Genomic DNA, 10703 nt, shown 5'->3' with positions numbered 1-10703 from the left:
AAGCACACAGGAGCACAGATTGCAACATGAGAGTTTAATAAGCAAAAGTATATATAGTACACTGAATTGTAGGGTAAAACAGTTTTGTATTTTATTGAACTGCATTTAATCACTAATGATTTTTTTTATTGCATTAATATAAGTACATTTATAATTAATTTTTTTTCTTGGTTTGTCCACCATCTTAGATTGTTTATTGTTGCGTTTATTTCCCAAATAAAATTCTGGGTAAAACAATTTGTATTAGTTTATTAGTTTATATTAAATACATTTATATTTATAAATTTTTATAGTTCTGCATGAATCATAAGTACTTTTGTAATTTGTCTGTAGCGTCTGGACCAATCAAAAACACATTTTTTCATTTGATTTAACAAATCAGTTATTTATTAGTCGTCACAGACCCCTCACCCAATAGACTGGGCACCAGGATGTCTGCGAATGACATTATTCATATTTCCCCATGAGCTGATTAGCTACAGATTGGTGGAGGAAATGCGGGCGTGATAAAACGATGGTTATGAGCCTAAACACTGTCAACCTAAAAGTGTGCGGGATAGTCCAGGTCAGAATAGGGCGTGACTTGAGATGCGCTGTTGTGTCCCTATTTGCTGGCTTATTTAAAAGCAGATAAAGTAGGGGCTTGAATTTGTACCTCTATTATGATTGGAAATTTCTGTCGTTAGTGGAGCATAGGTCTTTTTCTGACAACGGAATCTCAGATTAGCAGCTCATATAAATGGTACCAGAATAAATCGGTCTGATCTTGGGCAAAGAAATCCCCTTTTTCAGCACTGTGTAGGGGATCTGAGCGATGCTCCTCATTTCACTGATGTAAGGCCTTATTATTTGTTATGTATCATTGTATTCATATTGACCCGCTCATGTGAAACATTTACGTAACTTCTTATACATGTGCGCACCAGTTTCTGATCAAAATCAGATAAAACTATAGCTTGAATGTGCCTTCCTACAAGTAGTAGAAGTTTTCAGTGCTGTAATGTGTTTAAATCGTATGATAAGAAACTAACCTGATTTTAGCGAAGAAATCGCTAAATTTCATTTTGACTCGCTCATGTGAAACATTTACGTAAAATTAATGGTTTATTCTAGCGTAGCTAACTACGAATCCACCATTGCCTGTGAAGTGAATGTGCTGTTTTGATTAGTGAATGAATTTGTATGGGACATGTCATAACTGACCGTTATGCCCCTCAGGAGTTTCCCATGCATGCTCACATGTGAGCCTTAGTAGTCTTGCATTGTTCAACATCTTTTTTATTCAATAATTGGCATGGTGCACTATGGGATTTTGGATAAAATAGTTTAATAATTAAACTATATTTAATTTATATGATATTAGTGTGGTCACAGTGTGTTGTAGGATTGCTCTCTTCAATTTAGCCAAACAAATAAATAAATAAAAATAAGTACGCAACTACTGTATTATTCATATTAAACATTTTACACGTTTTTATAGTTCTGAATGAATCATTACTTTTTTAATCAATATCTATTTTGCATTGTTCAACATCTTTTTGTTTATTCATTGGCACAGTGCATGATGAGATATTGGATAAAACAGTTTAATAAGTAAACTTTTTAATCAATATTTTTCAATATTGTATTAATTAAATCAGTATATAAATTGATATTTCTCTTGTATCACCTACCAACTTGGATTTACTTATTCACTGTCACAGCGCATTATGAAATTGTCTTCTTCAACTGGCCAAATGAAATTTTGGGTAAAATTATTTATATAAAATTATTTTTAATCAGTACTATTCCAGTATTGAACATATTTAGGACATTTATTCTTCCACATCTTACACCATCTTGGATTTTTTTTTTTATTATTCATGTCATAGTTCATTGCGGGATTGTCCTCTTCAATTTAGCAAGTAAATTAATAGTGCTGTCACGCGATTAATCGAATCCAAAATAAAAGTTTTCTTAATTATAACTAGTTATGGTTAATTATTCATATTTCCTGTTGTGAGCTAAATTCGTTACACATGTATAGCTATATTTAAGAAAAATGTCACGTTTATATATGATATAATTTATATGGGTATATAAATATATAAATAAAGATATATGGATACATGTTAATATTTTCAAAATATATGCTGTATGTGCTTGTATTTATATATACATACACACACATATGTAAACAAAAACTTTTATTTTGGATGCGAGTAATCGCGATTAATCGTTTGACAGGACTACAAAATTAATAAATATGAATAAAAGGCCTGCTTATTTTTAATCAATTCTTTTCAGCATCTAATGAATTGAGGACATATAGACTACATTTGTCTTGCATAGTCTGCCATCTTGAATTTATTTTCTCATTGTCACAGTCAATTATGATCTAGTCTTCTTTTATGGTTTAAAGAAGGTAACTATGAGGAAGCATAATGCTCATCTTTTGGAACAGGCTTCACACTGTAAGCATGCCAGTGATATTTTAAAATGTTGCATAAAGAGACAGCTTGCTCAGGTTTTGGAACAGAGCTCATGTGTTTTTTGTGTGCATGTGTGTGAAAGTGCAGATAAAGATATACCTGCTGAATAGGTAGAGAGAACATCTGCAGAGAGAGAGAGAGAGAGAGAGAGAGAGAGAGAGACAGAACGCTATGGTGCCTGGTATCCGACATGCGCGCTGACGGCCGATTTGTCGCTTCAAACGCAGAGGGCTGACCTGGGGGCGGAGACACACACAGCGCACAGTGAGGCAGCAACGGAGTCTGAAAAGCTGTGACACTTCAAAGAGAAACTCACACACGCACGCACATACACCCACAAACAAGCTGTCATCTCCTGAGAAAAGATACACACCATGCTAACCTGTTTACTGTGTGTGAGAGAGGGAGGCGAGCAACACAGGTGCTATGCTTAGGGTGCAACGGAAATCAAACTCCATAAAATAACCCAGATTAAATGTGAATTTATCTGTGGCCTTAAAACTCTCATCTTTAAAAGTGTGCATTCTCAATGACTGCAAACCTGTTCATGCTTCAGTTTCAATTTACTCCACTAAGCTCCACCCACACAGTTGGTAGAAATGCAAATGTATATAACATTGGCTGCATCCTAAATCACATACTTCCCTACTAAATAGTAAGCAAAAAAACAGTTTGGGAGAAGAGTAATGTGTCAGAATTCATTTACATTAAACAGAAAAGTACACAGATGACCAACTACTTATGGCAAGATTCTAGCCCATGAGGCCATAGGAGAGGTAGCCTACAACTGATTCTGGTAGGTCACATGACAGTAACAACATGGTAGATATAATACGTTCATACAATTCTACACATTCATACTATCCAGAATATACTTTTTGAATAATCGTGAAATCATCGTACTTATTAAAAAAATACCTACTTATAGAGTATGGGTTTTAGAATGCAGCCATCATTAATTCATTATACTATAATAGTGTAATAGTAAAATTAATAGTAAAAAGTTTTTAGTCAATACTATTTTGATATTAAAGGTGGCAAATAAGTGATTTCTGGTAGCCAGTGTTGACATTTGAAATCACCAAAACAAACACACCCCTACCTCAAAAGGGTCTCGCCCCTATTTTGATAGCTCTGCCCCACACATACGTACACAACCTAAGCAACGATTAGTTCCGTGAAACAAAGCAAAACCAATGTTACACCGTGTCTACACTGGATGCGAGTGGTGAGGCCCGACAAAATACTATAGAACTCATTATAATCAGTGATGCTGTCTACACCATAGATATACATCCTACACTGGACGGCATGCGGCATGACACGACAAATCCCCCACAGAAAACTGGTGCTGCGCTCTATTTATGATGTATTGACACAAATTTCAAATGATTTTCAACGGTTGCTTTGTTGCGTCCAGTGTTCTAGACAGACTTTAGCTGTTGCGGTGCAGATACGGTGTTACTCACCTATCGAGAAGAAACAAAGCAGCCTCGGCGTCCGATCGCAGGCCTTCCGCTCCTTGAGTTCTCTCCAGTGCTGGAAAGCTGATCCGATATTTACACGGGTCCTACTTCTTGCATTAAGCCTTCTTTTGTTCTGCAGACATTTTCCTCTTTTGTTTTTTATCCCCCATCTCTATCTTTCTGTCGCTCGGCTCGGCTAATGTCTGTCCTGTGCACTGAACGCTCTTTCCTCCACATCATGAGTAGACAAGCCCCTTACTGCTGATTGGCTACAAATTTGTTTTGCTACTCAGCCCAAATCAGTTTTCTAAAGCGTTTTTGAAAAATCGCCACCTTTAACCACATTAAGGACAATTATTTTCTCACTACTTCTGCCATCTTGGATATATTTATTAATTGGCACAATGAGCTATGGGATTGCCTTGAAGTTTTGGGGAAAAAAACTTTAATAATTATATTAAATTATATTTAATTAATTCAGCATTGAATGAATTAAGGACATTTATAATCAATATTTATCTTGCATTTTTCATCATCTAGGGTTGATTTATTCACTGTTGCATTGCATCTTCTTTAATTTGGCCAAATTGAATTTTGAGTAAAAATTCTTTACACTGTTTTTGATCCAAAAACAAATTTCAAATGAATTATTTTATTAAATTATATAATTATTATTTATTTTTATTTTGCCATTTTGGATTTATTTATTAATTGTCACAGATCGTTGTGTGACTGCCCTTTTCAATTTGTCAAAAAAGTGAATAAACAAAATAAACAGGAAATAGTTAATTTTTTATTTTATTAAACAGTTTTGCAATGCAAACCTGTAGATTTAACATGTTATTATTATTTTTTGCCTCCTCATTTATTTACTTATTTCTGGATAGAGACAGGTTATAATAGATATCAGAAAACTTGAGTTGCCCACATGAGAGCCACATCTCAATGCATAAGAAAATATAGTACCTGCTAGGCCACAGCTCCTACGAGAATCAGTAATAAAGATTCTGTTCTTCCACTTCTGGGATTTAACGGCACTATTGAGCACCACATGTAACATTTACACATGCTTCTTTGCATGTGATCCTGCTCGGTGTGTGTGTGTGTGTGTGTGTGTGTGGTCAGCGTTATGCTCCACTAGCGTCTCCATTCCCTCAGGGCTCACCTGTAACTCACTCTACTGCTGTAATCACGCTGCTTGCTGCCCGCTTTCTAAACTTGATTTCCAGATTGCATGTGTGTGTTTGTGTGTGTTTCCTGGACTAATGTCAAATAGATATCAGAAAACTTGAGTTGCCCACATGAGAGCCACATCTCAATGCATAAGAAAATATAGTACCTGCTAGGCCACAGCTCCTACGAGAATCAGTAATAAAGATTCTGTTCTTCCACTTCTGGGATTTAACGGCACTATTGAGCACCACATGTAACATTTACACATGCTTCTTTGCATGTGATCCTGCTCGGTGTGTGTGTGTGTGTGGTCAGCGTTATGCTCCACTAGCGTCTCCATTCCCTCAGGGCTCACCTGTAACTCACTCTACTGCTGTAATCACGCTGCTTGCTGCCCGCTTTCTAAACTTGATTTCCAGATTGCATGTGTGTGTTTGTGTGTGTTTCCTGGACTAATGTCAGCTGATTGATGGAGTTTGTTTGGGTTTAATTATACTGTAGGTGACTGACTATGCCTGTGCACTTCACTGAAGCAGAAAACTCAACTTGGTTAGGCCAGAAATTGGATTTCCGAAAAAGAAACAACATCGAATGGGAGGTTCTCTGGACAATATCAATGTCTTTCTCTTTCACTCCATAGTTCCGCAATGAAAACAGACTTGTAACATAATTACTATGATATAATGATCAATTCCCACCATAGAACAAAAGATGTGCTCGACCGAAACTACAGAATCTATATTGTTGAGACAATAATTATGATGTGTTCATCTTCCACATGATAAGAGAAAGATGATAACAAGTCATCTACTCTTCCTCTATAGATTTAGATATCGATGACACCCAGACTCTATAAAATGGCCAACAATGCATGTAAATGTATCGACTTACCAATACGCCCTCTCTGTAAGTGTCAATCATTACTTTGAGCAAAATAACCAGAACTGGAATAAAAAATGAAATTTAGAGCGCTTAACATCCGAGAAAAACTTGGAGAGTAAGATATATGTGAAGGTCAGTTCTGTGGAGAGGTTTAATAATACAGGGCAAATTCTGCAGGGAATAAACGTTCAATTGAAGCACACGGCTGCTGGACCGCTGGAGTTCTCTCATCTGTCAGCTTTCCTAAATCAATTTAATTTCTTTGCCTATTTCCACAGGGGAAAATTGCAGTGCTTAACGTAGACAGTGTCCACAACATAAAGAATCGTCAAAGATCGGCCTTTAACACAGCAGGTCTTTTTGCATATATATATCAGTGTGAGGTGGATGCTATACAGGTTAAACCGATAAACCTGTTCAAACTTGTCAACGGGTATAAAACACTGCTTTGTAGGGAATGAGCATTCCAATCAGTTTACATTGAACCAACACATAAAAAAGAAAGAAGGCGGAACAAATAGAGTAACTAACTCTAAGCCCCGCCCCCTTAGTACAGTTGCTAATTCTCTCAAGCTTTCCTCTAATGATTTGTTTTGTAACCAGTAAACCACAGAGAAAATGTTCAGATTGTGTGAATTATCTCAGAAATACCAGGAACATTGTTCCAAACCCTATAACAAGAAAGGCCCAATAAATGCTTCTTATTACTCTGGAATGATGAAATTATGGATGCCAAAAAAAGGTTCAATAGTGCTATTAGATCTTGTAGTATCTTATGATTATTTTATACTGTTTACAATAAAATAAAATGAAATGAAATAAAATAAAATAATAAAATAAATACTCTACTGTGTGCTAGGCCAGTTACAGTATTTTGTATCAAATACAACAAATAATAAAATAAAATAAATAAATGTGCATCTTGTGATTTACACAGTACATCGTGGTACAAAAGTGGTACAAAAAACGGAATTACTATTTAAAAGGCAAAAAGACAAATGTGGATTAAAGAAAACGATTTGAAAAATACCTAAAAACAGTTAGAATGTGAAATGAATATCACTAATCAAATAATCAAATTTGTGACATTGATCACACAGAAGGTCAAATTTTCTTGCTTCTATTCTTGCTGAATAACAGGTTTGACACAAACATGGAGTTCTTGCAGCTTGAGTTTGCATACTCCAATTGTCATGCTGACAATATAATTTCTAATGAAAGAAAATCTATTCAATTAGAAAAATGCTAAATTAGAAACAGTTATGTAAGATTTTGGATCCCACTATATATTGATGCGTGCCAAAATATCGAGAATATTGTGATATCTGCTTGTATCTCCTACCCCCTTGCACTCATTATCTGTAGATTGTGAGTGGTGTTCAGCTCTTGTTCTGGGTGGGGGTTTATTGCAGATGTGTCTGTATGGCAGGGCTGGACTTGGAGTGCTGAGTCGTGCCAGTCTGCTGGCATGTTGTGCTGTGGTACGGTCCGATCCGATACGGGGGAGGTGATGAGCTCTGCAGAAAGGAAACAGGCTTTTCCAGATGGCAGGACTATGATGATCAGCTCAACTGCCACAGACCTGGTCCAGCTACAGCATTAGTCCGGCCCGCTACCCTGTCATTACCTTATCTCTGCCTCTCTGCTATGCCATCCCTGACCCACCCGCCGTCTCTGGATTCTCTCTCTCTCTCTCTCTCTCTCTCTCTTTATTTGCTTGCCAAATCCATCATTCTGTATTCAGTTCTTCCTTCTTTTCCACACTCCTCTGCTTACAAAAATACTATGGCAGTACCACGCTGCAGTGATAGTAATGACATAGTACTTTGTTGCCATGAAAACTTATTATTACCATATTCATATATCATGGTCGCCGTGATTTTGCCAAGTAAGACGTGTTCCTGGATCAATATCTTTTGATGATCCTGGATCAACATTATTGTCCAAAAATATAAACCCAATCCCTACCCCTAAACCTAACCCTACCCATAATTTATTCCTAAAATCAGTGGGAAATGATAGCTGATTAACAAGGGTGTAGAAGCACCTAACCCTGATTGTAAGCCTAAAACAGATATTTCCTAAAAAGTTATATCTCAATTCTGATTATTATTATATACAATTTTTAATCTTAAACATCTTCCTATACAGATTTTTGTTTAATTCAAATATATTTCAATATATCAAATTAAACCAGAATGTATGTATGTGTGTGTGTGTATATATGTATATAAAATATTACCATTTTTATATAGTTATTTTTATATAATTTTATATTATATACTTATATTATTTTTAACACACAATATACTTTTCTTAATTTTAAAATATTATATATATATATATATATATATATATATATAGTTTTTTATTAAATCATAATTTATATTATTTTTAACAGCACTTAAAAATGTTTTCTCTCAAACACACTTACGGATATAATCTTTTTAACTTTTCGAAAAAATAATCTAAATTATTGAATGTATTATATAATTTACATTTTAATATTTCTTTATAATGCATAATTATATACATATATACATACATATATAATTTTGACAGCGCTTGAAAATATTTTTCATGTGTGTACATAATAGGTAGCGTCTATTCATGGATCCATACACATTATTTATATTGCCTATTAACAGCCCAAATAACCCAAATTATCACATGGATTACATTAAAACGAAATCTCTATTGTGCAACTGAAAGGAACCAGTTGTAACATTCAAATAGTACCCATCTCCGAAAAACATGGTAATAGCACTTTTGGTAAGTGAGTCTCTTCCACATCTTCCACATCTCCGATCCTTTTCTCTCCTCTCTTTTTCACTTTTTCTTCCTTTCTGGATCTACATTTCCTTGGGTCAGCGATAGAGACTGTAAATGAATTATGAAGCCGTGTCCAGCTGACTGTCTTTGCTGTGCACTGAGAGGTGTTGGGAAGGGGGGAGCTGCCAATACAAGTGACAGCCCTTAATGCTCACCCTGCCTGGTGGGCTTCATTATGTCCTAGCCAGTGAATCCAGCCTTTCCCCAGCACTTCTCTCTCTCTCTCTCTCTCTCTCTCTCTCGTCACCTTCATTCTCCCTCTCCACCCGTGTCGAGACAGCCCCTGCCACTGATGCGTTTACCTCATTCGGTGGGTTTTACCCTGAGCAAAGACAGTCAGGCTGGATTTCTCCAGCTCCTATCAAACCCACATTTCTTTGTCAGCTTTCCCCCTCAGCCTGTGGCATGTTTGGGGAGGTAAACTACTTGATGAAATTTAAAAGTAAAAATGTGGATGTGAATTATCACACCTCTGCTGGGCTCGGGCTGCCACTTTGGCTGGCTTGTGATTTTCTGTCCCGGGGTGGGAGTGAGCAACGGGCGTCCATTATTGATGACATCCATCAGGTTGAAGGGGCATCTAGAGGGGGCTGGGGTGGGCAGGAGGAGCCTTCTGCCATGTGACCGTACTGCCTGTAGTAGAAGAGCAGAGTCATATGGGTTGTTCAGCGACAACTAAATGCACATTGCGCCAGGCATCAATGCTAAGTGAATGCTGGAACGGACCCATGGGTGAAAGAATTACCTGAAAAGTAAGGAGTGGGGGGCATTATAAACCTCATTAGCAGCATTTCCAAATACAACATGGTTTTAAATGCCCAATTGCAGTGAATGAAATATTATTTGAAAGTGTAAAAAACTAAACTTTAAAGAAATGCCAGTCGTTCTACTATTCTGAATGTTTGAACAGCATTAAACTAAATGACTGTTGATCAAAGGTGGACTTGGATTGTTGCGCTAGAAGGAGTGGGCTATGGTTCATTCAGCCCACTGCATAAACAGCCGGTTGGCGGAGGCTTATGCTTGGTCTTAACACAGTCATTAATAGTAGGTTGAAACTAGTGTGGCCTTAATGTCTGTTTGAGGGAGAGAACAGGATCCTGCTAGACAATCCAGATAAAATTAAATAGAACGATAGAACAACAGAACGATCGATGGAATGACAGATAGACAGATGGACGGATGGATAGACAAACAGAATGATTGATAGAACGATAGAATGCTAGATAGAACGATAGATAGATAGAACGATAGATAGATAGAACGATAGAACGATAGATAGATAGATAGATAGATAGATAGATAGATAGATAGATAGATAGATAGAACGATAGAACGATAGATAGATAGATAGATAGATAGATAGATAGATAGATAGATAGATAGATAGATAGATAGATAGATAGATAGATAGATAGATAGATAGATAGATAGACGGACGGATTGGATGATAGAATCCATAGAATGGCAGAGTGACAGAACAATAGAGCAACCGAAAAATAGATACAGTCAGAACGATAGATAGAATGATAGAAAGAATGATAGAAAGAACGACAGACAGACAGAACAATAGATAGATAAACGGATAGATGCATAGACGGACGGACAGATGGATGGATCATAGAATCCATAGAATGGCAGAGTGACAGAACGATAGAGCAACCGAAAAATAGATACAGTCAGAACGATAGATAGATAGATAGATAGATAGATAGATAGATAGACGGACGGATTGGATGATAGAATCCATAGAATGGCAGAGTGACAGAACAATAGAGCAACCGAAACATAGATACAGTCAGAACGATAGATAGAATGATAGAACGATAGAACGATAGATAGATAGATAGATAGATAGATAGATAGATAGATAGATAGA

The 10703-nt window shown here is 36.4% G+C and overlaps 1 long non-coding RNA gene across 1 annotated transcript in view; it reads right to left on the bottom strand.

Annotated features, from left to right (window-relative positions):
- Positions 1 to 922: 922 nt before the first annotated feature.
- LOC107600902 (uncharacterized) overlaps positions 923 to 10703 on the bottom strand; it is a 21450-nt gene continuing 11669 nt past the window's right edge. The window contains exons 2-3 of the long non-coding RNA XR_001610854.1: positions 9685 to 9688; positions 923 to 1026 (exon numbers count right to left, since the gene is read on the bottom strand). This is a non-coding gene — a long non-coding RNA (uncharacterized lncRNA). The remainder of the gene's footprint in view (positions 1027 to 9684; positions 9689 to 10703) is intronic.

The sequence above is a fragment of the Sinocyclocheilus grahami genome, unplaced genomic scaffold (assembly GCF_001515645.1).
Source record: "Sinocyclocheilus grahami isolate Dianchi unplaced genomic scaffold, SAMN03320097.WGS_v1.1 scaffold294.1, whole genome shotgun sequence".
Lineage (NCBI taxonomy): Eukaryota > Metazoa > Chordata > Actinopteri > Cypriniformes > Cyprinidae > Sinocyclocheilus > Sinocyclocheilus grahami.
Note: the sequence above shows the minus strand (reverse complement) of the source record. Positions and strands in the feature narration are given on the sequence as shown.